Here is a 26,815-nt window from a genome sequence, read left to right as displayed (position 1 = left end):
TAGATAAAATCTATCTGTAAAGGGCCAGAGAGTAAATATTTTAGGCTTTGCAGGCCAAGAAGCAATGTCCTCAACTTTTTTTTTTCCAAGATTTTTATTTTTAAGTAATCTCTCCACCCAACATGATGTGGGGGGGGGGGGGGGAGAGGGGTGGTTCTGATCTGCAACCCCAAGATCAAGAGCTGCATGCTCTACTGAGCCAGCCAGGCGCCCCAGTAATGTCCTCAATTCCTGAAGCAGCTTCTCTCACCAAAAAGCCAGTAGTGGTTTTGTTTTTGTGTGTATGTGTGGTTTTTTTGTGTTTTTTGTTTTGTTTTTTTCGGATTTTAAAATGTAAAAACCATTCTTAGCTTGCTGGCTACATAAATACTAGGGTTGGGCTGGATTTGACCCTGGGCTATTGTTTGCTGACCCCTGGTTTTAGACACTGGCGACACAACATTGAATGGGATAGATGAACACGACTTCTGTCATGGAATTTACATTATGGTTGAGGGAGACAGGAAATAAATATAATAAATTGAATAATATATAAGAAATGCTTAGTGCTATGGGGAAAATAGAGAAAAGTGGGAACACTGGGAATGTGACAGGAGGGAACTATGAATTTTAAATAAGGTGGTGAGGAAAAGCTTCAATGAAAAAGTGTCAACTGAGCAAAGACTAAAAGAAAGTCAAGGAATGATCCATGAGGCTGTGCAGAGGAAGAGTATACCAGGCAGAGGGGAAACAGTCAGTACAAAGGTCCTGAGGTTAGAGTATGCCTGGTATGGGAAGTGGCCAGAGGAGCCAGAGAAAGAATGAGAGAGGAGAGTGGTAGGTGAGGTCAGTGTGTATAGTCATGTGTTGTATGTGTGCATGTGCTTGTGTGGTGTTTGGGATGTGAGCAGAGGAGCAGTTGTTGAAAAAGGGATGTTCAGGAGTACCTCCTGGTCCCTGAACTCTGTCTTACATCCTGAGCCTGATCCCAGTTTGCTCCTCCCAATTAAATCAGAAAGGATCTGATATCAGCCCCTGTCCAGAGTCATTCCACCTGATTCTCTGTCATGGCTGAACCCGGGCCAGCAGTGGGAATACAAGCTGCTGAACAGGGCCTCGGTTCTAAGGGAGAACTGAAAACTCCACTAGAACATTCAGGTAACCTCTCAGATTTGAAATGAAGGGAAAAAATAAAGGATTTCCTGTTAGAGTTGAAAGGTTCTGGCTTTGAAAGGACCACATCGGAAAGGACTGGGTGTTTTGGGTGGTTGTTTACAGGATCTTTACTAGAGGAGAGAAAATAAACCACTTCCTAGGAAAGGAAAGACCTCCCTTCCACCCCCCAATCAATGTGCATCATGAGGAAGGGAATGCAGGTGGCTCTGGTTTAGGGCATCCTTAGGCATATCCAGGCCAGCTGTGACTTGGGTTGCCAGAATTCAGGCTTAAGAGGGTGCGCTCTTACGCTGAAATACAAACAGAAATGGACTTTGGGAATTGGGACCCTCGTTAACTCTGGTCTTGATCCTAAGTTATCCCCAGTGGGCCTGCTACCACCCATTGGCTTTATATAAACTTGCTTTACTTACATAAAATTCACCTATTTATATGGATAACTATATATTGTGATTGTACACATATAATATGCAATGACAATGCATGTAATTTTAGACGATCTTACTGATAGAGTAGGCAGTTAGACATGAGCTAGAGGCTAGGATGGTGATAAGTTACACATTAGAAGCCTGGGGACACAACATCCTGACTTTGAGGCTTCCAAGACCTCAGGGCTAAAAGACCAGGAGCCACAGGTGCAGAACATGTACCCTCCTCTTCAACCTTTGTCCCAGGGTAACCTACAGCTTCATTATATTTACTTGGGGTTTCAATCTTCCCCCGCCCCCAGAAGGGGAAGTTGGCCATGACACTTTGGACAAGGACCTCGTAGGGCCTAAAGCTTCCCCACCCAACTGGTGGGGAGGCGTCCCTGAGATGATTGGAAACAACCTAGCTATGACCCATAACCTGTGCAAACATATAACCCGGTGCGGACGCCACCTCTGGGCCTGCCCGCTCTCCCACCTTGAGAATGTACTGTCCTTAATAAACTGCTTTGTGCTTGCCACCTTCTTTCTGGTTGTCTTTACTTGGGCCTGGATGTCACATAAACCTTCCCTGGGAAATCCAACAACCAAGACCCGAACAAGGCCGGCCCCAGAACAGTGCCTGTGAGCAGTAAGCCGAGCGTGAGCTCCGTGACAGCCCACGAGGCCCTCCCCCAGCCCTCACGACCCACCCGTCACGGTAGACGCACCAGCTCTTCTGCACCCCTGCCTGCCAGATTCCTGAGCTTCACCCTTTCTCCTCCCAGCCTTTGGGTAAGCTCCTGCTCGTCTCTCAAACCCTGCTCAGTTACCTTATTGGGTTTTCTTTGTTTCTGCGTCTTAGAAAACAGACTTGATTGGGCAGGTGCTCGGCGTGCTCCCGGCGGGCCCCGCGCGGCGGCCGCGTGCTCCCGGCGGGCCCCGCGCGGCGGCCGCGTGCTCCCGGCGGGCCCCGCGCGGCGGCCGCGTGCTCCCGGCGGGCCCCGCGCGGCGGCCGCGTGCTCCCGGCGGGCCCCGCGCGGCGGCCGCGTGCTCCCGGCGGGCCCCGCGCGGCGGCCGCGTGCTCCCGGCGGGCCCCGCGCGGCGGCCGCGTGCTCCCGGCGGGCCCCGCGCGGCGGCCGCGTGCTCCCGGCGGGCCCCGCGCGGCGGCCGCGTGCTCCCGGCGGGCCCCGCGCGGCGGCCGCGTGCTCCCGGCGGGCCCCGCGCGGCGGCCGCGTGCTCCCGGCGGGCCCCGCGCGGCGGCGGGGGACTTGTCCTGCTTACACTTGCGCGTGAGGAGCCCTGGCCAGCTGTGCGTGCCAGAGGCGGCGTCGCAAGGTAAGGTGTAGTTGTAATCACCAGCTAAGGAGGCAGAGAGAGGGCTGGGTGCCTGCCAGACCTTGGAAAGCGAGGGCCCTTTGGACCAGCTTCCCTTCAGAGACCCAGGGTCTCTTAGCCAACGTGCTGTTGCTGTCAGGCAAGGTTCTGTGAGGGGCTGCCCCGCGCGGTCTAGAATGGTTAGCAGCAAACATGGTCACCACCTGCTAGGTGCCGGGCGACCACAAAGGCCCCCAATTTTGCCAGCTGTCACCAATTGCCCCTTCCCCGGAGAACGACTGTGGTGGGGTGATGCAAGCCAAACACTTCTAGTAGGATCTACTGGTGTTTAACTTTCTGGCACCGGCTTGCTTGACCGGACCATAGGAGTCCAAGTCCACTGGCAATCCTGAGTAGCACTCGTTGACCTCGTGTTGTGTAGCAGTGAACTCTGTGAAGTGGGCACTGGCATCTTTTATACACAGGAAGAAGGAAAATAGCCTGACGCCCTTAAATCAACTGAGGAAGTTGTTGAAGACAAGGCAAGGCTATCCTCTCCTACCTTGGGTCCTACTTTTGAGTCCCCGGAGGTTCAACCAGGGGTGGGAGCCTATTTAAAGGGTAGAACCTGGACCCAACTCAGGTGTGATCCCAAAGGCCTTCTGTTTTCTGGTTCTAAAAGTGTGAATATTTCTTCTGTATAACAGCAGAAGGGTATATTTTTTTATAGCACTGATTAAAAGGTGTTTGGAAAATAGCTATGTATTCCCGCTTTTGTACTGAACAGAGAGCATTAATTAGAAAGCCTGGCAACTCCACGGAAAGACCGTTATAGGAGTATCACATTATTCCAATATGTTAGGAAAAAAGTGCTTTTCTGCAGCATCACTACTTTTTGAAGTATCATTTCTTTGCCTAAAAAATGCATATTTGGAACCTATTGTGTATCACAACCTAGAAGTAATGGTATGCATGCATATTTAAAAAAAATTTTTTTAAACGTTTATTTATTTTTGAGACAGAGAGAGAGCATGAATGGGGGAGGGTCAGAGAGAGAGGGAGACACAGAATCCGAAACAGGCTCCAGGCTCTGAGCTGTCAGCACAGAGCCCGACGCGGGGCTCAAACTCATGGATCGTGAGGTCATGACCTGAGCTGAAGTGGGACACTTAACTGACTGAGCCACCCAGGTGCCCCCCCCCCCCAAAATTTTTTTTAATGTTTATTGATTTTTGAGAGAGACAGAGCACAAGCTGGGGAGGGGCAGAGGGAGAAGGAAACACAGAATCTGAAGCAGGATCCAGGCTCTGAGCTGTCAGTACAGACACAGGCGCCTGAACCCACAGACCGCAAGATGGTGACCTGAGCTGGTGGGACGCTTAACTGACTGAGCCACCCAGGCACCCCCATGTTTCTTTTTTTTTTTTAATGTTTATTTATTTTAAGAGAGAGAGAGAGAGCATGCACAAGTGCATGTGCGAGTGGGAGAGAAGCAGAGAGAGAGAGAGAGAGAGAGAGAGAGAGAGAATCCCAAGCAGGCTCCACAATCACCATGGAGCCTGATGTGGGGCTCGATCCCATGATGGGGCTCTGTCCCACAACCATGAGATCAAGACCAGAGCCGAAATGAAGAGTTGGATGCTCAACTGATTGAGCCACCCAGGAACCCCTGGGTATTTTTCTATAAACAATTACACAAGACTGCACGCCTCATTGCACATTGTTTTGTATATTTAGCTTAAGAAACCGGGTTAGTGGACCTGGGTTAGTGGAAACCACAGTTAGTGGACCTGGCTCTTCTTGTGAGGCAGGACATGGTAACCAAGGCGGGAGACCCCTGTAGCCACACCACTTGTGTAATCTTCATCCAGTATCACAACTGCTGAGGGGTCTTGCGTGAAGTCCTACCCAGAGTCTCCTGAGAACACACCTCATCCTACATCAACAGCTCCATCATCTGGATCACAGCACTCAAGGAAAACTGCATCAGGATCCCAAGGGAATGGGAGTGCTGGGTAAGACTCCACTAAAACCAAGCAAAGGAAAAGAAAAAAGAGTGCTTCAAGCCTGTGTGGTGTTGAGGCTTACAGCGATGCGAGCCAGCCCTGCCACATCAGAGCGGCCGTTGGATGCTACAACCACAATGTGGGTTCCCTTTCCCCATTCACAAGTGCTTACTACAGGAATGGGATGGCTTTCCTGGCCTGTTGATGGGACTGTGACTGCAACAAAGGAAAGGCAATGTTATATTAAGGTGATTTCTATCCCCCTCTTTGCACAGAATACATACAAGTTTACCTTTTCTGTAATAAAAAAAAAAAACCCACAAAAAAAAAAACAAACCCAAAACATAAAACTTTAGTAATATGTCTAAACAGTGGGGTGCCTGGGTGGCTCAGTCAGTTAACTTGATTTCGGCTCAGGCCACAACCTCATGGTTTCTGAGATGGAGCTTTGCATGGGGCTCCGTGCTGACCATGCCAGAGACTGCTTGGGATTCTCTCTGTCCCTCCCTCTCCCTGCCCCTGCCTTGCTCTTGAGTGTCCCCCCACTCAAATAAATAAACGTTAAAAAAATCTAAACATTAGCAAAGTATGTAGCATTCAGAGTATCATAAATGTTGGCATTTTAAAATGTTATATCACTCTTTGAAAAATATTGAGATAAACCTAAATTTAATGGTAGTTTGAAAACTGTCAGCATCTATGTTAAATTATATGAGTAAATTAATTAAAAGACAGGAAAAAAGTTTTTTTTCATTCATGCCCTAGAATAGTATCATTTTTATATCTTTGTTATCATGTTGATAGAAAAAGAGAGTCCTTTTCCCTGACTAGACTCAACATTCCAGGTTTATTTCTAGGTCCTGTCACAGAAGGAGCATAGTAGGTGCTCATGAAATTCTTACCAAACTGAACTGATTTTGAGCAAAAATTATCCTGTTCAAAGCAAAGTTTCCTTAATGAGAATGACTCAGACATGAGTCCATTAGATAACAAAACCACCTCCCTGGGGTATTAACATCAAATCCTACATGAGAGACCAAGTAACTATTCTCCGTCCAGAAGGGTCCTGAGAAAAAACGATAGGTGTCCATACAGGTTAAAAGCAAATACAGTTTTAGGGTGCCTTGGTAGCTCAGTTGGTCAACTCCAACTCTTGATTTTGGCTCAGGTCATCATCTCACGGTTTGTGGGGTTTGAGCCCCGCATCTGCTTGGGATTCTCCCTCTCTCTCTGCCCCTCTCTGGCTCTGTATCTTTCTCTCTCTCAAAATGAATAAAATTTTTAAAAAAATTTAAAAAATATATAATTTTAAACTGTTGCCCACAAAATAGAATCATTTGGTAAGATGATATTCCATAGATAATGCTAAGAAATAAAACACAGCTGGTTGTCATATTGTTGGGGGAGGGGAAAGCAAATGAGTAAAACAGCGATCATGAAACTGTTGCTAACATCATCTTTAAAGGACATAATGTGTTATGGGTAGAGTTTTTTAACCTAACGTGAAAACCTAAAAAGAAAATATTATTTTCTATAACTAGTCTAACCTAGATGCAAACCGTAGTTTTCACTTAAAACCTGCTGGCTTAGGGCTTACATGGGCTTCTGTGTAATGCACACGCATTTCCTATCAGCCAGGAAGCCCTGCAGATAAATAACTGGACAGAAACTCCTAAGTGCTTGTTAGTCTTGCAAATCCAGTAACTGTGTGGACTTAATATCCTTCATTCCAGTTAGAAGATCTGAAACTAAAACAATCAGCAAACCACTCTTTTCAGTTCATATATGGTGCGACATTTTGTCTCGGCACCCCCCCCGCCCCAGAGTTGTCATGCAGCACAGGAGGGTTTACAAAAGTCAAGACTCATCTTCTTCCAGGAACTAGAGGGCTAAATATTTACAAATGCAAACAGAGACTGTATGTCTGAGACCCTCTCAAGGGAGGAGTGGTTGACTGAGAGGGTCTTTTTTTTTTCCCTTTCTAGGTTTACGTTGAAGATATATCATAGCAAAACAAATGATGAAAAATGAGAAATGTGTCCAACTGCTTGTTTGGACAACAGCAGCATCAGCTGGCTGGTTTGGCCCATCTGTGGAGCATTTTCAGACTTATTCTGCTGTCTTTGCATCAGATCCATCCTTTACCCCACTGTCTTGTGATATTAGGGCTCGGCACAGATCAGCTTTCCTGCTGTCTTTGAGCCTGAGCAATTAGGCCTGAAAAGTGAATTTTTTCTTCTTTTTATAAGTTTTATTTTAAATTAATGATACCACTACATTGTGGTTATTTTTTTACCAAAATATCTAGATTTAGAAAAAACTTTTATAAATTACAAAAATAATGCAAGGCTGTTATAAAAAAATTCAAACATTCAGAAAAGCATAATGTAAAAAGGAGACTTTTTCCTTTTCCCTCCATATATTCCACATCCAGAGGTAATTTGGGATTTGTATTAGGAACATAGCCTCTGGAGTGCGTGTCCCAACTCTGCCACTCTTATTGGAAGACCTTTGGCAAGTTCCTTGGCCTTCTTGTGTCTTAGTTTTCTCATCTGTAGGACGGACAGTTACGGAACTCAACTCATAGGGTTATTGTGAGGGTTAAATTCGTTATTACATGTGAAGCACCTGGAACAGTGCTTGGCACACAATAAGCACTAGATTTGTGAGTTACAGTTCTCAGTATTACAGTGGTAATACTGTCAACGTGTTCTGTGTTACTTAGGATACAGGATTAGCTGCTGTAACAGAGACTCCAAACTACAGTGGCTCAAACACTATAGAGGTTTCTTCCTCTTTCTAGAAGCATTTGGAGGAGTGAGCAGGTAGTTGCCTCTGTTCCACGAAGGGGTCCTTGTCTGCATCAAAGGGTTATCTCTGGGTCCAGCTGCAGGAAGAAACAAAGGAAGTGAAAGACAACCAGCTTCCTTTTGAAGGATGTGACCTTTACTTGCATGCATCATTTCTGCTCACGTCCCTTTGGCCAGAATCTAGACCCTCTGCCAAACCTGGCTAAAGAAGGAGGCTTTGGTCATCCATGTACATGTAGGATTGGGCTACATTGCCCCCTGGGATCTCTATACCCACCCAAGCTAATGTAGTCTTTAGATGCCCATTTAAAACGTACAGGATTGGCAGGAGACCAGAATTCTATTACTAAATGAAATAAAGCAGGGATACTGAAAAACAATTAGCAAGCTCTGCCCCACAAGCTTTCTTTTTTTAATGGTATCATTTCACGCATATTGCTCTACACATAGATTTTTCTCTTAGCAATATGTTGGGCAGGTCTCCCTATGTCAGTATGTAAATATTTATGTTGCCTGTCCGTTCATGGTATTCCAGGGACAGAGGTCTCTTAACTCACTGAACCAAGCCTTATTGATGGGCATTAAGACTGTTTTCAATTCTTACTCTTACGGAGTTTCCATGTGCATCCTTCTACGTAGATACTTTTTGCAGGTTTTTTGCTGGCACTTCTTTAACATAGGTTTGTAGAAGTGTGTATGGGCTTAAAATGTTGTCACGTACTATAAAATTCTACTCTGAAATTATTGTGTCAATTTGAGCTTTCCCAATAACATATGATAGTCTTCTTATCTGTAGAGGAGAGAAGTCCCCCTTTGGAGAGACAACCATTTCTATCTGACAGCCTTGTCTGGAGGGACTGTGGTAAGAACCCCCACCCCACCCGTAAATGATAGTCCTGATTTATAGCTGGCTCAGTCTTATGGTACAGAAAAGGGACAAAAGACAAGAGGAAGACACCTGACATTTATTGAGGACTAGGTATTATTATTATGTATATGGAAATAGAGACACAGAGCTGTTATGTAGCTTGCCTACTTCACCTACCTAGTAAGGCCTTGCTCCCCTCTCTGCTACGTTTTTTTGGGAAGCTTTCTTTATGTTTTCTTCTCTTAAATTAGCTTTATTGATGTATTACTTACATGCAGTACAGTTCAGTAACCTTAAATATGCAGTTTGGCAAATTTTAACAAATAGATACAGTCATGTAACCACCATCACAATTATGCTATGGAACATTTCCATCACGCCAAAAAGATCCTTTGTGGGTTTTGTTTTTTGTTTTTGTTTTACAGTCAGTCCCTGTCTTCCACCCAGCCACTTCTCCATCTCAGTTTCCTCTTTTGTTAAATTGGCTAATAATAGCGCCTACCTTCTATGGTGTTTGCAAGGATTAAGTTATTCCATATAAAGTACTTAAAACAATGCCTGGTCCTTTAAGCATTAAGGATGTGTTTGGTATTCTTCTTTCATGATCATCCTCATCACTTGTTACTGTGTACCTATAAGTTAACTAAACTTGATTTCATTGGCACTCTGAGATTTCCTTGCCCAGTACCAAATATAACTGTCTGGATTATACAGAGGAGGCAGCCTCAGGAAAATGGGGGACAAGGGCTATCATAAGGCAGCTACCCCAGCCTTTGATTTTGGGACAAAGTTGTCTAATCCATAGAGGGAGCTATTGGGAGCATTTTTTTGCAGATTTGCACTAATATGCCCTTTCATTACAGTGTGTGTGTCGGGGGGGGGGGGGGGATTTGACAAAGGTTCAAGAGAGTTATAGCTCTACACTAACCTGCTGAGTTAGTGACCAAGTATTAAGTGTTTCCATCCATTAGTTCCCACTCAATCTCAGAACATGTGGCTCTCTTTGAATAAATTACATGAATACAGCTTTGTGCATACCCTAGACATGTATAGCACATTGTTGCAAAACTAGACATGCTTTAAAGTTAATTTGAAATCCATGTATCTTTTTCAAAGCACAAGATTGTTGTTAAAGTAGCTACATTACATTCCCACAGACCTGCAACACTTACTTCCTTCCTGGCCAGAGTATTTGACTCACTTCTCAAAGCATTGGCTGTGTGGGGCAGTGTGCCACAGTAGACTGGGAGGAAGCTCTACAGAACCGGAAGGCAACACAGGACATCTGGTCTGGCCTGGCCCCACCACATAATGCTTTCAGGAGACCTGCTGTCTACACGAGGGCTGAGCCCGTGTGTAGCTACCCTATAAGCAAAGACAGAGATGGGCAGAGAAATTGCAAGTGAAAATTATTTATTCATAAAGAAGAGAGAAGACGGAAAAGAGGCAACTGAAACAGAGTTGCAGTCCGTTACCATGTGGTTTTTGAAGCTCCTGGGGCTTTCTTTTAAGTTCTGTGAGGGCCAGGCTGGTGTCTTACTTCTCTTTATGAGCTGCTCAGCAGAAAGCAGGCACACAGTGGGTTCTGGGTGAACTGTCTTCTCCCTTGGAAGCACTGCGAGTGGACAGTCTCCCTCTTCCATCTGCGACAATCCCCAGGATCCTTGTCCAGCGCTCTTCTTTGTACCCCCTCTGCATGTTGGTGTTCTCGGAGTTTCCTCCTCTTACTACTCTAATACCCCTTTTCAACTGATTTTACATCTTCTACTGATTTCAATGTCCTTGTTTGTGCTGTGAATCCTCTAAATCTTCCTCTCCAGCCCCGATCTCTCTACTGAGTGCCCAGTGGACATTTCCATTGCTGTCCCAAAGACATCTTAAATTCAACATTTCCAAAACTGGAAATTAAAATTCTTTCCCTCAAGTGTGTTCTTCCACCTGATTCTTCATCTGGTTCCATGACACCATCTTTCCCTACTTAAAGGGAGTAGGGAAAGATGCTTTGTCTAGAAACCTAAGGCTTCTTCGATTCCTCCTTTTCCGTCTCCACTCCCCATGCCTAATCAGTAGTCATAATTGTAGCTAATATTGATTGAGCACATCCTATGTGTCAGACATTATACTAATCCCTAATATTTTAATTTAGCACACTAACTATATGAGGTAGGTACTCTTAGCATCATTTTATAGGTGAGGAAACTGAGGCACAGATTGCTTGCTCAAGGTCACAGAGTGAATAGATAGCTGAACTGAAACTTGGATCTGTTTAATTCTAAAACCTGAGTTCATCATTGCCACTGTGCACTACCTTTGATCACATGTCCTAAACCCTCCTCACATCTGCATCTCTCTCTCCAACCCCTGCCCTGGGCTGGCCTATTTGATACTTGCATCATTTCTCATGTGGACTAATGCCACCTTCTATTAATGTCTGCAGCTTCCAGCCTGCACTTCCATATGGCTAATGCCGAGTTCTAAAACTTTTCAGTGGTTTGGCATTGCCTGTAGGAGACAGCCTGACCTCCTAAGAGTGGCAAAAGGAAAACGAGCTCTTCACCCAGATTTTTGCCATCATCTCTCTGCTTGCCCACACATGTCCTGTATTTCCATCTACTCCATGATGGGTCATGATCTTTCATTTCTTAGGGATTTGCCCCCTTTGTTCTTTTTTGTGGACTGACCTTTTTACCTACACATCTGTGAATTCTACTTGTCCCTTAAAATTCAGCTCAAACGGTAACTTCCCTATAAAGACATCTGTGATGTTGTGCTTTATAATAAGAAATATATTACTTAGTCTTTGTCCGTTTTCTGGCACAGAGCTCCTTAAACCCTTGGAATTTCCTAAGTGATAAGAGTCATAAAGATCTCTTTGTTATTCATAACAAGCTCTTTTCAACCACACTGGGTTTATGTTAATAAGGTGACTTTTTGAAAGACCCTGAGGATGGGGGCTGGATGCCAAATATAACTAGATTTGGAACTTTCAGTCCCACCTCCAGACCTCTGGGGACTCCAGGGGGACTGGAGGTTGGATCAATCACCAATGGCCAGTGGTATAATCAATCATGTCAACATAATGAAGCCTCCATAAAAATTCCTAATTTAGAGTTCATCCATTCATCTGATAAACATTTAACACTTGCTCTGAACATGTCTTACCCTAGGCATTTGGAGAGCTTCTGGGTTGGTGGACATAGGGAGGTGTTGGAAGGGTGTGGGAGTGCCATGTCCCTTCCTCCATATCTGGTGCTGTGTGTGTCGTATATATGTATGTATATATATATATATGTGTGTGTCATATATATATATATATATATATATATGTATATATATATATATATATATATATGACACACGTATATATTAAGCAGCCTGTTTTCCTGTTCTTCAAGCTATTCTAGAAAACTATCAAACTTGAGATGGGGGAGGTGGGAACCTCGGATTTTATAGCTGGTCAGAAGCACAGGTGACAACCGGGGCTTGCAATTGGTATCTGAAGTGAGGACAGTCCTGTGGGACTGAACCCTTAACCTGTGGAATCTGACATTATCTTCAGGTAGATAGTGTCAGGACTGAGTGAACTGTAGGACACCTAGCTGGTGTTGGAGAATTGCTTGGTATGAGAACTGCCCCCCCCACACACACACACACGTTTGATGCCAGAATTATTGACAGTAGAATGGTAAATAGAGGAGAAACAATGAGTTCCTCCCTTTCAACATCACAGCCCTCCTAGGCGCAATGAAATGTTCTTTCCTCTGTGCTATGTTACTTTTATTTCTTTAATAAGCTGCAGCAATAACTCCTTTATTTGCATGTTACCACAGAGTCCTTGCTGAGAACATACCGTTGCCATGTCCTGTCTAAAGAGGACGCATTGCCATCGTTACAAGTGGATTCTTAATCATTGGCCATTTATTCATTCAATAAAATCTTACTGAGCTCCTTCACTTAAATCTCAGTGCTAAGTACAGGGGGTAGAAAATTAGTAAGACCGGGAACCATTCATTAAAGAGCTCTTAGCTCGTTAGTACACTTTCATTATTATGTACCTTATCTCTTAGGGCAGGGACCAGGTTCTAATCATACATGTATTTCCAATTCCTAATATAAGGTGTGCTCAGGGCAAGTGTTAAGTAAATGTTTGTCAAATGAATGAATGAACCTGAATTCTACTTCTGTTCCAACTTATGGATTAAAAACAGGAGTGAGGAGGAGTAAGGATAAAATCTCTTTCCAGAGCCTGACATCTTGCTTTCCAATGAACATCCTCAGAGGATTCCAAAAACCCAAAGCACACTTCCAGAACCAGCACTTGCAGCATGGACCCCACCCACATGATCCATTTAGGGGCCCCTGGCTTGAGGCCCAGATAAAATTATTGTGATCATGATGCTAATGGATAGGACTTTCATAAACCATGGAAGGGTAGGATTTTGTTTTCTCCTGTGTCTAGAACATACCAACCTCAGTGAAGCCTTTAACATAAAAATGGCACCTGCATGGGGCCCCTGGGTGGCTCAGTGGTTAAGTGTCTGACTCCTGATTTCAGCGCAGGTCATGATCTCATGGTTCGTGAATTTCAGCCCTGCATTGGGCTCCATGCTCAGCATGGAGTCTGCTTGGGATTCTCTCTCTCCCTCCCTCTCTGCCCCTCCCCAACTTGTTCTCTGTCTCTCACAATAACCAAGTAAACTTTGAAAAAAATGGACCTGCAGTTTACTTCCAACCCCTGAAATTACTGCCTTGGTTCTCATGTTCTAAAAACCCAAAGGGAATTACTCATTGGTATTTGTGGGTCATTATCGGAGTCATTATGTGGTCATTATCAGGATAAACAGTCATTGTCAGAGGAAGAAAAAGAAGGGTACATGAGGATGACAGTGTGGGTCACAAGCAGAGTGTCCTCTAGATTAAGCCAGTTGAGGGGCACCTGGGTGGCTCAGTCGGTTAAGCTCCCGACTTTGGCTCAGGTCATGATCTCACAGTTCGTGAGTTTGAGCCCCACATTGGGCTCTGTGCTGACAGCTCAGGGCTTGGAGCCTGCTTCTGATTCTTTGTTTCCCTCTCTCTCTCTGCCCCTCCCTACTCGTACTCTCTCTCTCTTAAAAAAAATAAATAAATAGATTAAGCCAGGAGTTTCTGCCATCACCATGGAGCAATTTCAGTGTGCACTGTCCCATCTCCAAGAAGGTTGGGAAACCCCAGGAAACATAGAAATAACTCCCAGGACTATAATTCATCAGGCCCCTTGGTTCCAGAAACTAGGCAGAGCTGCCACACTGGTCCAAGCCAGTGACACCGGATAGCCCCAGGCTTGGTCCTAGCAAAGCTCAAACAAGGCTAGAGTATGGAAAAGTAGGAAGAGACGGTCCTTTGTCATCCCTCAGTTTTGGAGAAAACCTTCATGAATCTCAGCATCGTCAGTAGCAATGTGACTTGCTCCTCAGGTCTCAGGTGGAGGCGGGCCTCTGGGGCAGCCCCAGGAAAACTGAGGGATGGAGAGGGTCTGAGGGTCTTCCTCTGTGAGTGTGTATGTTTGTGTGTGACTGAGGGTAAGTGTGTGTGTGGGTATAACTTTCTGGTCCCAAATCATCCCTCACATCTGCTCTTCCACTTAGAGGCCCTATTAAAGGCCACCTGAGCACTCCTCTGTCCCTCCCCTGCCAACCAAAGGGACGTCTCTCCTCTGTGTCTCCTAGCACACTTTGTCCTGTGATAGCGACCATTTCCTGCTATGCGTTGTGGTCATTTAACTTCTCTGCCTGACCTGACTGAAAGCCCCCTGAAGACCATATGAGATCCAGTCTGGCTTAGGGCTCCCAGCACATAGTAGGTATTTGACGAGTATGTCATGACATTTGAATCAATCCCATGCTCAGCTGCCAGTGTTCTTCAGTACAGACTTGGAGAGTTTTCTCTCCCTACATCCGTCCCTTCAGCTCCAGAGAGCACCTGCTCAGGCAGCCTGGCACGGGGATGGGAACAGCAGCTGGCCCAGGCTTCGTCCTTACCACTCCACACAACGGAAGCCCCACCTGGCCCCGGGGCTTACAGGGCACCGGGTGACTGAAGGCCCAGCCTGGGAGCCAGAGGTGCTGGTCTGTGGGGTCTGGACAACATATCAGCCCTCCTGGAGTCTCAGTGTCTCTTTGGTGGCTAGAGGATCAGCCCCTTTCTACCTTCCTCACAGGGTATTGGGAGGTGACAGCAATGGCAGCTTTTAAAAAGCATTAAGTGAGGGGCATCTGGGTGGGTCAGTCGGTTAAGCGTCTAACTTCGGCTCAGGTCATGATCTCATGGTTCATGGGTTTGAGCTCCACGCTGGGTTCTGTGCTGACAGCTGGGAGCCTGGAGCCTGCTTCGGATTTTGTGTCTCCTTCTCTCTCTGCCCCTCTCCTGTGTGCACTCTCTCTCTCTCTCTCAAAAATAAATAAACATTATAAAAAATGTAAAAATAAAAATCATCAAGTGATGCACTAATACCAAGTAATATTACGATGAAAATAATTTTGGTCTGGTCTTTTTGGGGAGAGAAAAATGTAGTTATCAGTGTCCTACAAATAAACCATTGAAAATGAATGTGAATGAAGTAAAACTCAGGAAGAAGAGAAAAGAATCCCGAGCCTTTCTGAAGCTGCTCCTTGGTGTGGAAATGAAGCCAAGGGACTTAGCATTAACAGATCAGGCTCCCCAGGTGTGACTTGCCCAGACCAATGGTGAAGGTCTGTCCCTGACCCAGGAGGCCTGGACTATCATGGGGAGAAACTTTCCAGCAAAGCTGCTGCTGGGCGTGTGGCTTGTTGGTACACGCAGCTGGAATATCTTTTCTTGTTGTCATTTTTTTTTTTTTTTTTTGCTGTGGTTATCTCATGTTAGAAGTTGCTGGAAGTACATTTCTCTCTCTCCTGAGAGAGAAGGTTATGCTGGCTTTGCATGTAGAATCACTTCTCAGTTTCTCCAGACCAGTGGCCTTTCCTTTTCCCATTTTTCTTTCTCTAGTCTTTGGCTATTCTACTAAATGTTAGTATTTGAAGGGAGGGTAGATTGGAGGGGAACGTAAGTTGAGTTAAAATTCAATCTGGCAGTGGATTTGATAAATGTTTTGGTAGGGGAGAAGTTAGTATTTAACTACTGTTTTATTAAATTTGTTTCCCATATTTTTCCTTTTTTAAAAAAATAATTTAATGTTTAATTTTTTTCTATTTTTTTTAATGAAATGTATTGTCAAATTGGTTTCCATACAACACCCAGTGCTCATCCCAACAGGTGCCCTCGTCAATGCCCATCACCCACCCCTCCCCTCCCTCTCACCCCCCATCAACCCTCCGTTCTCAATTTTTAAGAGTCTCTTATTTTTAATGTTTAATTTTGAGAGAGAGAGACAGACCATGAGCAGGGGAGGGGGAGAGAGGGAGACACAGAATTTGAAGCAGCTCCAGGCTCTGAGTTGTCAGCACAGAGCCCGATGCAGGGCTGGAACCCACAAACCTCGAGATCATGACCTGAGCTGAAGTCTGATGCTTAACTGACTGAGCCGCCCAGGTGCCCCTCCCATATTTTTTCTTATAGATTTTCAAAATTGGCCATGTATCAGAGAACAGAATACAAAATATCTATCATATCAACTTTAGTAAATTCATACATGGCATGTAAAAACAGGAGCTTCCAGAAGGTGGTGCCAAAGTCTGCCTTTTCTCCACCTCCTTCCTCACTCTAGAGTTTCAGTCTGCACATTTCACTCTCAAGAAAATGAAGTCTCTGTATCAGCACAGCCCAGCTCTAGTAAGAGATCCACAGCAGAAGATGTTGAGGGGGGGGAAATAGCCTCAAGAGGTGTAGCCGTGGTTGACATAGCTAAGAACTTCCAGGTTTCCCGATTGTTGATGGATTTTGTGCCAATTTAGGTTTGAAGAAATGTACCAGCAGGTGAAGGTCAGCCTCCCTCCCCATCTGCCACCTCTGCCTCCCACCGACCTCAGGGAGGTCAGATGTTTTGCTTAACAGTGAGGTACTGGGACCCCAGGGCAGAAGAAGGCTCTAAATTTGAGAGTAAGAGACTATAAATGTAAGACAGGAGATCCTGAGCCCCAGTGGCTGCCACTGCTGTCTTCAGGCTCATGACTCTGCCCCAGGCCACGGCAAGGACACAAATGGAGATGAAAGAAAGGGAAACCATCCAAGTGACAGGATGGTCTCTATGCATTGCCTCAAGTCTGGGGAAAAGGGCTGTGCAGGTGAGGAAACCAAAGAGAGTGAGAAATTGCAAAGCCAGGCTAATTAAACATTGACACCAAGCCTAAGCATCTGTTAATTGCTATCTAGGTACGTGGCATTATGAAAACGGAAAAGAGATGCAGTCCCTGGCCTCCAGGAATTGATAATTAGGGGGAAGGAAAGATTATTCCATGCAGGAGTATGTTAAAGCTAGCTGGCACCTGTGTGCTAAGTGTGGACATCTGTGTTCAGTAATACCGCGTCAGTAGCTTCATATCAGCGGTGGTGGGAGTATTTACACCAGGGAAATCAGTAAACACCACACATCACGGCTCCCCCTCAGCCAGAGCTGAATGTTAACCATTTACCAGCACACAGATTATTTGTCCCACAGCACAAACTGCTTAAATAAAGGGGGAGCGGGACATGCCAAGGCTGGGAAGCAATGGAGAGTGTTGTGGGTTTGCATTCAAGGTCAAGCTCTCCCACTTGTTGACCGTCTGACCCTAGCCTCAGTTTCTATCTGTCTTTAGGACTAAAATCCTATGCTCATTACCAAGGTGATAGGGGTAACCTTGTAAAATTTGTGAAATGATGCATGTCTCATCCCAGTTTTATGAGAAATACAGAAGATAATGAATATTTTTTCAATTATTCAATAATGTTTATTGATTTTTCCTATATGCCAGACATTGCGCTACCTGGGCAGTCATAAAACATAAAAATACTTTGTAGATTATAAGGCTTTTGTACAAAATCCTTTATAAACTAGAAGGTGTCATACGTGATTTTTTTCCCTCCGCTTTCTTCGCGTCTCCCAGTCTGGATACACTCAAGTTTGCCCTATGACACATCCTGCAACTCATTGTACTCTGAAGCCCTCATTTAAACTACAACACATGGCAGCCATCAAGAACAATGGTATGGAAAGAAAACTGAGCCAAGAAAATATCCTTGAAGTATTTCATTGACTGGAAATACGTAATAACAAAATTTGTACCAAATTATCTCTACATGTATATATGAACCCAAGAGAATATACATTAAAATATTCACAGTAGCTTTCTCTAGGTGGTGAGATTGATGATTTTGATTTTTCTTCCTTGCTTAGATGTGATTTTACTTTTTCTACAAAAATTACCCATGTAATTTTCGAGTTGAAGATGAAGAAAAATATAAAAAATTTTCATTTAGCTATTTGTTTTATAAAATATTAAATTTAGATTTGAAAGGAGCCTTAGAGATCTTTACAGATGAGGAAACTGAGGTCCAGGGAGATGAGAACTGAACTAGTTGGACTTCCTTCTCTAAATTGGACATTTTCTTTCCCCTCTTTCCATATGTGTTTGCAGAGCTCTTGATTATTAGTCTGAATCTATGCACTTTGTAATTAGATTCTCATCTTTAATTATCTTCCTGACTTTTTGATGTCTCTCCTTACCCTAGTATGGTAGTTTTTCTTTGACTTGTTCCTTCCTTTCTTTCTTTCTTTCTTTCTTTCTTTCTTTCTTTCTTTCTTTCTTTCTCTTTTCTTTTTTTTTTTTTAATAATGTTCAAGTGGCTGCTTGGTTTCTTTGACTTTTGTCTTTGAAAGACTCCTGAGGTAAATAAGCATTTTATCCTAATCAGTAGCCTCTTTAATTATATCTTCTCACATTTGCCCTTTGGTCTCTACCAACTAATTTTCTCAGAAATTTCCAAGGATGAATCATAATTCCTCAAAGCCATCATTCCTGGAATCAGAATATTTTTTTCTTTATCTGATGTAGGCTCAAGTAAGAGTTCTTGTATTATTAATACAAAGGTTTTTGCCTTCTGGGCCTCAGTTTCCATCTGCTAAGTGGATATTTTCTCTACTCACTTGATGACTATTTCTTACTGAAAACACCTTGGAAAATCTGAAGCCCCTCCAGCCTCAACTGGCAGACACTTGACTCCTTAGATTGCATCTGAGTGAATGGATCTGGGCCAGGGGTTGTGATGGAAGCTAAAGAATCAGAGCTGCCTCTCAAGATGGGGAAGCTTGGACTGGACACGGGGGAGCCCAAAGGGCCACAGCCAGGGTCAGAGCAAGTGAATTTGAATTCGGCTTTTTTTTTTTTAACTAAAGCCTCTTCTCTGACTGATGTCCCACACCCACTTACCCTGCTCAGGCCACCTATGACTACAGTTTGCTCCCTTTTCTGTGGCCATTCATGAGACTTAAACACACACACACACACACACACACACACACACACACACAGTAAATGAATTGATGTAAGCTTTCAGGTTTTCTCTGAGAGTCAAGGGTAACAGTGTCAAGTACAAATATATTTCTGTATATTCTATATATATGTTATATAGAGAATATGTAGGTGTTTATACTATAGATATTATATACATATTTAATATATATGTGTAATCTATATAATTAACATATATTAAATTAACATTTATATTTATATACTATGTATGCAAACCACAAAGGTAAGCTGCATATGTAATTTCAAGGTTTTTTTAGCAGCCTTCTTAAAAAAAAAGGAAAATGAGATGTGATCGTAATTTTAGTAATACACTTTATTTAACCCAATATATCCTAAATATTATCATTGTCACATGTAATTAATAGTAAAAAAATATATAATCAGTATATTTTACATTCTCTTGTTCCTACCAAGTCTTTGAAATCCAGTATTCATTCCACATTGAGAGTACCTCTCAATTCGGACATTTTAAGTGTTCATTAGGCACATGTGGTTAGTGGCTACACACTGGAGAACACCGTTTGGAGGTGTATCTATATGAATTGCCAAGGTTTGTAAGATGGAGAAGAATATAAAATGGGACTTCCAAGTGCATTTAATCTTACTAAAGGTGTCCCCTCTGTGGAATTGGAAACAGGGAATGAAGTTTTACTACATACCTGGCGTTATGAATATATGCAGTTATTTTTGTGTGTAAATCAAAACTCGCAACAACCCTATAAGACGAGTAGAGAATGCTTATTTCACAAGTGAGGAAAATGAAACTCAGGTAGTCTAGATGGCTACCTAAAGGTGCCCCAGCGAGCAACTGGAGGAGGCAGGGTACAAACCCAGGTCTTTGTAGTGCCAGAGCGCAGAGGTTTTCCCTGCCCCACGCCCTCAGAGTTCCAAGCACACAGATGTCCTGGATATCTGGTGGGAGACAAGCAAGTAACCAAGTGTGATAAGGTTGCTCAAGGCCAGTGTGAGAACACTAAGAAAGGGCATCCAGCTCAGACTGGGTCAGGAACAGCTTCTTGAAACCTACTGAGTCTGCTGAGGGTGACGGAGCTGAGGGAAAGGCCACCTCAGAGAGCTGCTGCAGGAAGGTGTCAAGGGTGGCTCTTTGGGGACCGCAGATGTCTCCAGGTGGCTAGAACAGGGCCTCCATGTGCTGTGGCAGATACATGGGCTGAAAGCAGAGAAGTCAGTGAAGGGTACAGAACCAAGGGATTTTACCCCCAACGGCTATGGGGTTTTAAGCATGTGATTGATATGAAGGGATTTGACTTACATGGCCCCACACCCTGGACACAGAATGGAGGGTGAACGAGGGACCCTGCCTGGGTATGATCCCACTTGTACGTTTCTTTTGTAAATTCAAATTTCAAGTCTAACCAAAGGGGGTGACCCCAGAGGTTAGGACCTGCCCGGTCAACAGAATGAAGCAACAACTCTGGGAGGTGCTTGATGTTCATGCCAGGACTTGGGGCCAGGCAAATCTAAACTCAAGTCCTGGCTTTGCTATTCTCTAGCTGCGCCACCTCCGCCAAGACTCAATTTCTACATCTGTAAAGTGGGAACCACACAGGGACTAACCCGGTAGAGCTATTGTGAGGATTAAGTGAAACAGTAGTGGCCAAATGCTGAGCAGAGTAGCTGGTACCTGGCCAAGGCTGAATCAAGCGTGCCCGATGGTGTCACTGTTACCAAAGCAGTGACACAGCCAAGCATCTAGGACCATGGGTGGATGGCAGCACACGGACTTCCCAAGTCACTTCCTGTGTCACATGCACCTTGGCATGTAGCCAGGTACAGGATACCTGTCCCATGACTGAGGTTAGTTAAATGATACAAACAATATGTAAAGTACAACTGTGGCCAGTGTTTCAGGGGAGAACTGTGCTCTAGTTAGAAGTGAAGAAACGTGCTCAGTGTAGTTTGCCAGGGCTGTGGTAACAAAGTACCACAAACTGGGTGGCTTGATACAACAGAAAGGTATTTTCTCCCAGCTCTGGAGGCTGGAAGTCTGAAATCAAGGCGTCCACAGCCATGCTCCCTCTGAAGGCTCTAGGGGACAATCCTTCCCTGCCTCTTCCAGCTTCTGGTGGTGGCTGGCAATCTAGCATTCTTGGCTTGTAGGGCCGGCTGCAAAGGGTGCACCTGCATCCCATTACCAGGTGTGGGTGCAGAGGCTCGCACAGGTGGAGGAACGTGGCGGCTCCTGTTCTTCCTCTCCTGTGTCCTGTTTACACTTAATTCTGCCTTCTCTCTCTCTTTTTTTTAATTTTTTTTTTGAAAGAGAGAGAGAACGTGACCAGGGGAGGGGCAGAGGGAGAGGGAGACACAGAATCTGAAGCAGGTTCCAGGCTCCGAGCTGTCAGCATAGAGCCCGATGTGGGGCTCGAACTCACAAATTGCGAGATCATGCCCTGAGCCAAAGTCGGACACTCAACCAACTGAGTTGAGGCGCCCCTCTCACTCTTTTTAATATCACCCAACATGGAGTCAAATATATTTTAAAATATTTTTGCACTTGCTGAAAAAAATCATCATGCCCTCTTCTCTAGCTATCTGGTGCATGAAAAAAGTGAGTTAGCTTTCAGAATATACATTGCTAATCCTTCCCTGCAATTTGTCAGGAGATATCGAGAAACTTGGAGGCAGGAATTTCAGTCTGAGGACCTGCTCTGAGGATAAATATATGTTCATTAAGATGTTTTCCATGTCAATATAAAACTTTTTTAGGAAGTGTACTTTATCTTTCTTTAAAAGATAATTGGGCTATAATTGACATGAAGTAAACTGTACATATTCAAAGCATACGGTTTGATAAATCCTGGCACATGAATACACTCATCATTATGATAACATTTTGTAACTTATTTTTGTCCACTATTTTATAATGTAGAATGTGCATTTTGTCAAGTTATGAAATATTATTTTAGAAAATTATTTTAATGATTACATAGTATCCTATGGGATATAACTTATAATATTGAAAAATGATAGATGATTGAAATATTCAACAAGAGAGAATTGTTATTGGCGAGTGAATATACACACACATGCATGCACACACATACAGAGGAAAAGACTGAAAAAAATCTTAACTGCTAACAGTGACTATCTAGGTGGTAGGATTCCAGGTGGCTTTTTCTCTGTTTCTGTTTTTCTATGTTTTATGCACAGAACCATCATAATTAATTTTAAAAAACAAAAATAATTCATTTTTTTCTGAAAATTAAAAATTAAATGTCTAAAAGTAGAATTTTACACACAACAGTGGGATATATTGTCATTTAAAATGTTTAGGTGGCTCAGTTAAGCAGCTGACTTCGGCTCAGGTCATGATCTCATGGCTCAGTGAGTTCAAGCCCCTCGTCGGGCTCTATGATGACAGCTCAGAGCTGGAGCCTGCTTTGGATTCTGTGTCTCCCTCTCTCTCTGCCCTTCCCCCATTCACACTCTGTCTCTGTCTCTCTCAAAATATGAACGTTAAAAATAATAATAATAAATTTTTAAAAGAATATTTCATGATATGAGAAAACATGTTATATTTAGTAAAATAAACAGCTTACAAAATAATATAGCTTAATTAAAAATTTTCAATGTTTATTTTTGAGAGAGAGAGAGAGAGAGGCAGAGCGTGAGAACTGCGAGATCATGACCTGAGCGCAAGTTGGATGCTTAACTGACTGAACCACCAGGCGCCCCAATAGTTTAAAGAGCATTGAAAAGACAAACTATCATTAATATGCCAAATGATCTCTAGACAATGGGATTATGGGAGATCTGAATTTCCTGTATTTCCCAGATTTTCAACAATGGATATAAATATAACAACTGTAAGAGAAGTTATTAAAAGTCATGTTATAAAATTCAGTATTTTCAGGTTGTGAAGCAATGGTTAACTTTTATCTTATTTGATGGCTTTCTATATTTTCAAATACTCAGTGAAAATAAAAATGAGCTTAAACTGTATCGGTTACTGCAATACAAAATAGTAAGATCAGGGGAACACGAATAATAACGTACCTCATGATCGTTTGACACGCATTGTGTTATCCAGTGTTTTCGTGTATAGCTTCTCACTTGACCTCAAAGGAAGTCTGAACAGGTGAAAACAACCGTGTGGCTCTGAAAAGATGCTGCCTCCCCATGCCGGTTGCCCAGCCAGCATGTCCTACGGGACATGTCCAAATCTGCAGCCGAAGGCCGGTGCATGCTGCTTCTAAGCCTTCTACATAAGAAAACAAAATTGTACGGAATGCTTCAGTTTTCTGTAAGCTGGGTTTTTTTTTAACCTGTTAAAGATCGAAATAGAACATAAAATTTACCATTTTCACCATTTTTTAAAGTGTACATTTCAGTGGCATTAAGTGCATTCACACTGTTATGCAGCTGTCGCCTCCATCCACCCCCAGGACATTTTCGTCCACAGCCAAGGGATCGTAAAGGGTTCTGAATGGATAGTCACATAACACATTTTATTCCTGTCCTAATGGTCAGGTAAAGAAGCCGAGATTTTCTAGCTGTTCTTTCCTTGCCTTTCCCATTTTCTTCTCAACACTTGCAGTCTGGCTTCTGCCCACAGCTGCCCTGGAACTGGTCCCATCATAGGGCTGTCAGCATGTCCTGGTGGCAGAATGTCTTGGGCTGCTTACTTCTGGTCTGCAGGATTGGAAAATCTGTTTTCTAATCCCTCCTGGAAATTTTCTCCTTCTGAAATTTCTTTAACACCCTCTCTCCTAGGTTTCCTCTTACCTCTTGGATCTTTCTTCTGACTTCTCCTCGTCCTGGCTCAGGAACTCACCTCCACTCCCAGAACCACCTGTCGGGGTCCCTGCCTCTAGGCCTGCCCTGCCAACCAGTGTGATATTTCTTAGAGAGAAATCGGATCCTGCCTCAAGTCTACAAATGTGATGTGAGTTGACAGGATAAAACCTAAGCTCCTTAGTTAGATATAGAATGCTGCTTCTAACCTGGCTGTCCATGACCTCAAACACTATCCTCAGTAGCACCCCTTTAAAGTCTGCAGCATAGAACCATTTGTAGTTCCAGTGTTGGAGAACTAGGCTGCTTATACATCGTCAGCATACGTGTAGTCCCTCTACTCTAGAATGTAGGTTACAATTGCTTGTGTGGCTGTCTCCCACCACAGGGCAATCTCCTGGAGGGCAAGGATCTTGCTTGCCCTCTTATATCTCAGTGTTTAGTATGACATCTTATAGTTGGACAAAAAGTTAATAAATGTAAGCAGCTCCAGAAAATAGATTGATGTCTTGATGGAGATCTCAAAATCATTGAAGGGTACAGCTAGGACTGAAAGCCAGGTCTTCAAAAGTCCCGCCCTTCCACTATAAACATTCTTAGTACTGAGCGACCTGGTCCAGGGACAAGATGCCGAGAGGAAATGGATGCAGTTCCTGCACGGTCCTAGGAAAATAAGAAAACAGAGTAAGTGCTGCAACCCTAGACTAGGGTAGAAAGACTTATTACCAGAAATCATTTTACAGACAGCCCAAATTGAAGAGTTTTATTATAGCTGGTATTATAAAGCCACACCACAACAGTGAAGAAGACCAGCATCTGGTGGGAGCCCCTCTCCCACCCCCTGCTGTATGTTCTGGAACAAGAGCCAGCAGTGTGCTTCAGCAGAGGATGTCACTCTGTCCTCCCCCAGACTAGGGTGTCTGCTTGTCCCCAATCACAGCCTACAAGAGCTTGTGGCTGCATATGAGCTCACACAAGACAGAAAGGCAGAGTGCTATAGCTGAAAGAGATCTTAGCTACATCGGGGTCCTCTACTCTTCTTTTCTAGATCGGCCACTAACTGGCTACATGACCTCATAATGCCCAGGAGCCTTCTTCATATGTACACCAAAGGGATATTTGGAGATCTTTCAACTCTGACATTCAGAAAGAGGAAAATATTGGCAGTTAAAGATTGTTCAGTACTTTTAAGGCTAAACTGATTCACATTTTCCAAACTATCAAAGGAATGGCTGAATCCTCTTAGGGTGCGGGTAGTCACAGACTTATCTCCACTCGCCCATGACTATGACCCAAGTCTTGATTACTGTTGCTTATGTAAATGCCCAATTTATTTGAGGTGCTTCTTGGGAAGAAAGGACTTTCACTGCACTCTTGGTTTTAACTATTTTCACATGTTATGAGTTGGGATAAATGACATAATTGATTCATCTGTGTGATATAGAACCTGCTCAGAGTTCTTTGAAAGATGGCTGTACTGAATGAGAGATCTGGCCAGCGCCACTGCTGAGAGGGAAAGGAGAGAGAAAAACAGAGAGAGACAGAGAGATTACCTCTTACAAACCCAGATGGTTTCCTTAATGGTTGTGAGCGGTTTCCACAAAACCCACCTATCATTTAGTCAAGACTGTTAATTAGGGGGCACAGATTTGGACTGCTGTCTGTACCCCCCAAGCTGGTTATTAACCAGGAGGCTGAGCTCGTGGTTGCAGCAAACACTGGAAATTCACCAAGTGCTGCCCCGGGGGAGATGGTCCACCTCCATGTCCTAGACGGCCATGGGGTTCAGGCATTTCATTGTCCAAAGTCCTACATGTATCTTACTTTACTTAATATTCACAACCACAAAAGGGGTAGAAAATACAAGATTTAATCGCCAGATTAGGAAACTGAGGGTCAGAGAGAAAAAAGAACTCACCCAACATTACACAACTGGGGGTTCAAAACCATTCATGACCCTAAGGCCATACTCTGCCTCTCTGATAGCCTGATCCACCTGCTTCCTTTCCCTGCCTGTTAGGTTTTCTGCATTTCACCATCTACCAAACGAATACAGCCACTTACATCCCTCCTTCTGTCTCCCCAATCTCATGATTCTCTCTGAGTCTGATTGTTTCATGGGTTACTTACCACCTGGTAAGTTTCCTGAGGCCAAGGAGCATGGCTCCTACTTCGTTTTTCATCCCAAATCACTAGATAGCAAGCTGGGCACATTTGATGGTCAGTGGGGCAACACAGAACCCACAAATGACATGTTCAAAGATCACAGATTTTTGACTCATGGAATGACCCTTCCCTTTGTGTCCTCAACTTTTTTCTCTCCCACAATCTTGTTTGTGTTTCACAGACCCTCCTGCAGCTCTTCGGATGTCAACCAAAATGTCATTCCACCGGAGTCTTCCCTGACCACTGGATTTCAAGTTTTACCCTGGTTATTTCCTTTCATGGTCTCCCTCTGTCTCGCTCTCCCTGTCTTTAATTTCTCTATAAATGTGTTGTTCTTTGTTTATGTTATAGAACCCAGAGTTCTAAGCCACTTCTTTGAATTGTTCTGTCCCGTGTACATGTGAGATGTGAGATATACATGTTAATAAACTTGGGTTTGGGGAGTTTTATTCGTTTTTGCCTTGTTAATCTTGCCTTTATTATACAATGTCATCTGAAATCTATGATGAGTAGAAGAAAATTCTTCCCCTACTGTGTGTCCTGATTGTTTTTTTTTCCTTTGTGTATTTACTTCATAAGCTCCTGGTTGTCCCGAATGGCCTCTGCTGTAACAACAGCCTCCCTTTCTTTTTTTTTTTTTTTTCCATGTTTATTTATTTTTGGGACAGAGAGAGACAGAGCATGAACGGGGGAGGGCCAGAGAGAGAGGGAGACACAGAATCAGAAACAGGCTCCAGGCTCTGAGCCATCAGCCCAGAGCCCAACGTGGGGCTCGAACTCACGGACCGCGAGATCGTGACCTGGCTGAAGTCGGACGCTTAACCGACTGCGCCACCCAGGCGCCGACAGCCTCCCTTTCTAGTGT

At 44.0% G+C, this 26,815-nt stretch overlaps 1 long non-coding RNA gene across 2 annotated transcripts; it reads left to right on the top strand.

Moving 5' to 3' along the window:
• The first annotated feature begins 2,773 nt into the window (after positions 1 to 2,773).
• Positions 2,774 to 26,554, top strand: LOC109492853. Of its 2 annotated transcripts, XR_006586865.1 has the most exons (4): positions 2,795 to 2,900; positions 17,605 to 17,704; positions 23,764 to 23,935; positions 26,132 to 26,554. It is a non-coding gene; the product is annotated as an uncharacterized LOC109492853 (long non-coding RNA). The 2 variants fall into 2 exon arrangements; XR_006586866.1 differs by lacking the exon at positions 17,605 to 17,704 and having other exon boundaries at positions 2,774 to 2,900; positions 26,132 to 26,551.
• The last annotated feature ends 261 nt before the right edge of the window (positions 26,555 to 26,815 follow it).

The sequence above is a fragment of the Felis catus genome, chromosome D2 (assembly GCF_018350175.1).
Source record: "Felis catus isolate Fca126 chromosome D2, F.catus_Fca126_mat1.0, whole genome shotgun sequence".
In the NCBI taxonomy this organism is placed as follows: domain Eukaryota; kingdom Metazoa; phylum Chordata; class Mammalia; order Carnivora; family Felidae; genus Felis; species Felis catus.
The sequence above is the reverse complement of the archived record's forward strand: the minus strand, read 5'-3'. Positions and strand labels throughout refer to the sequence as shown.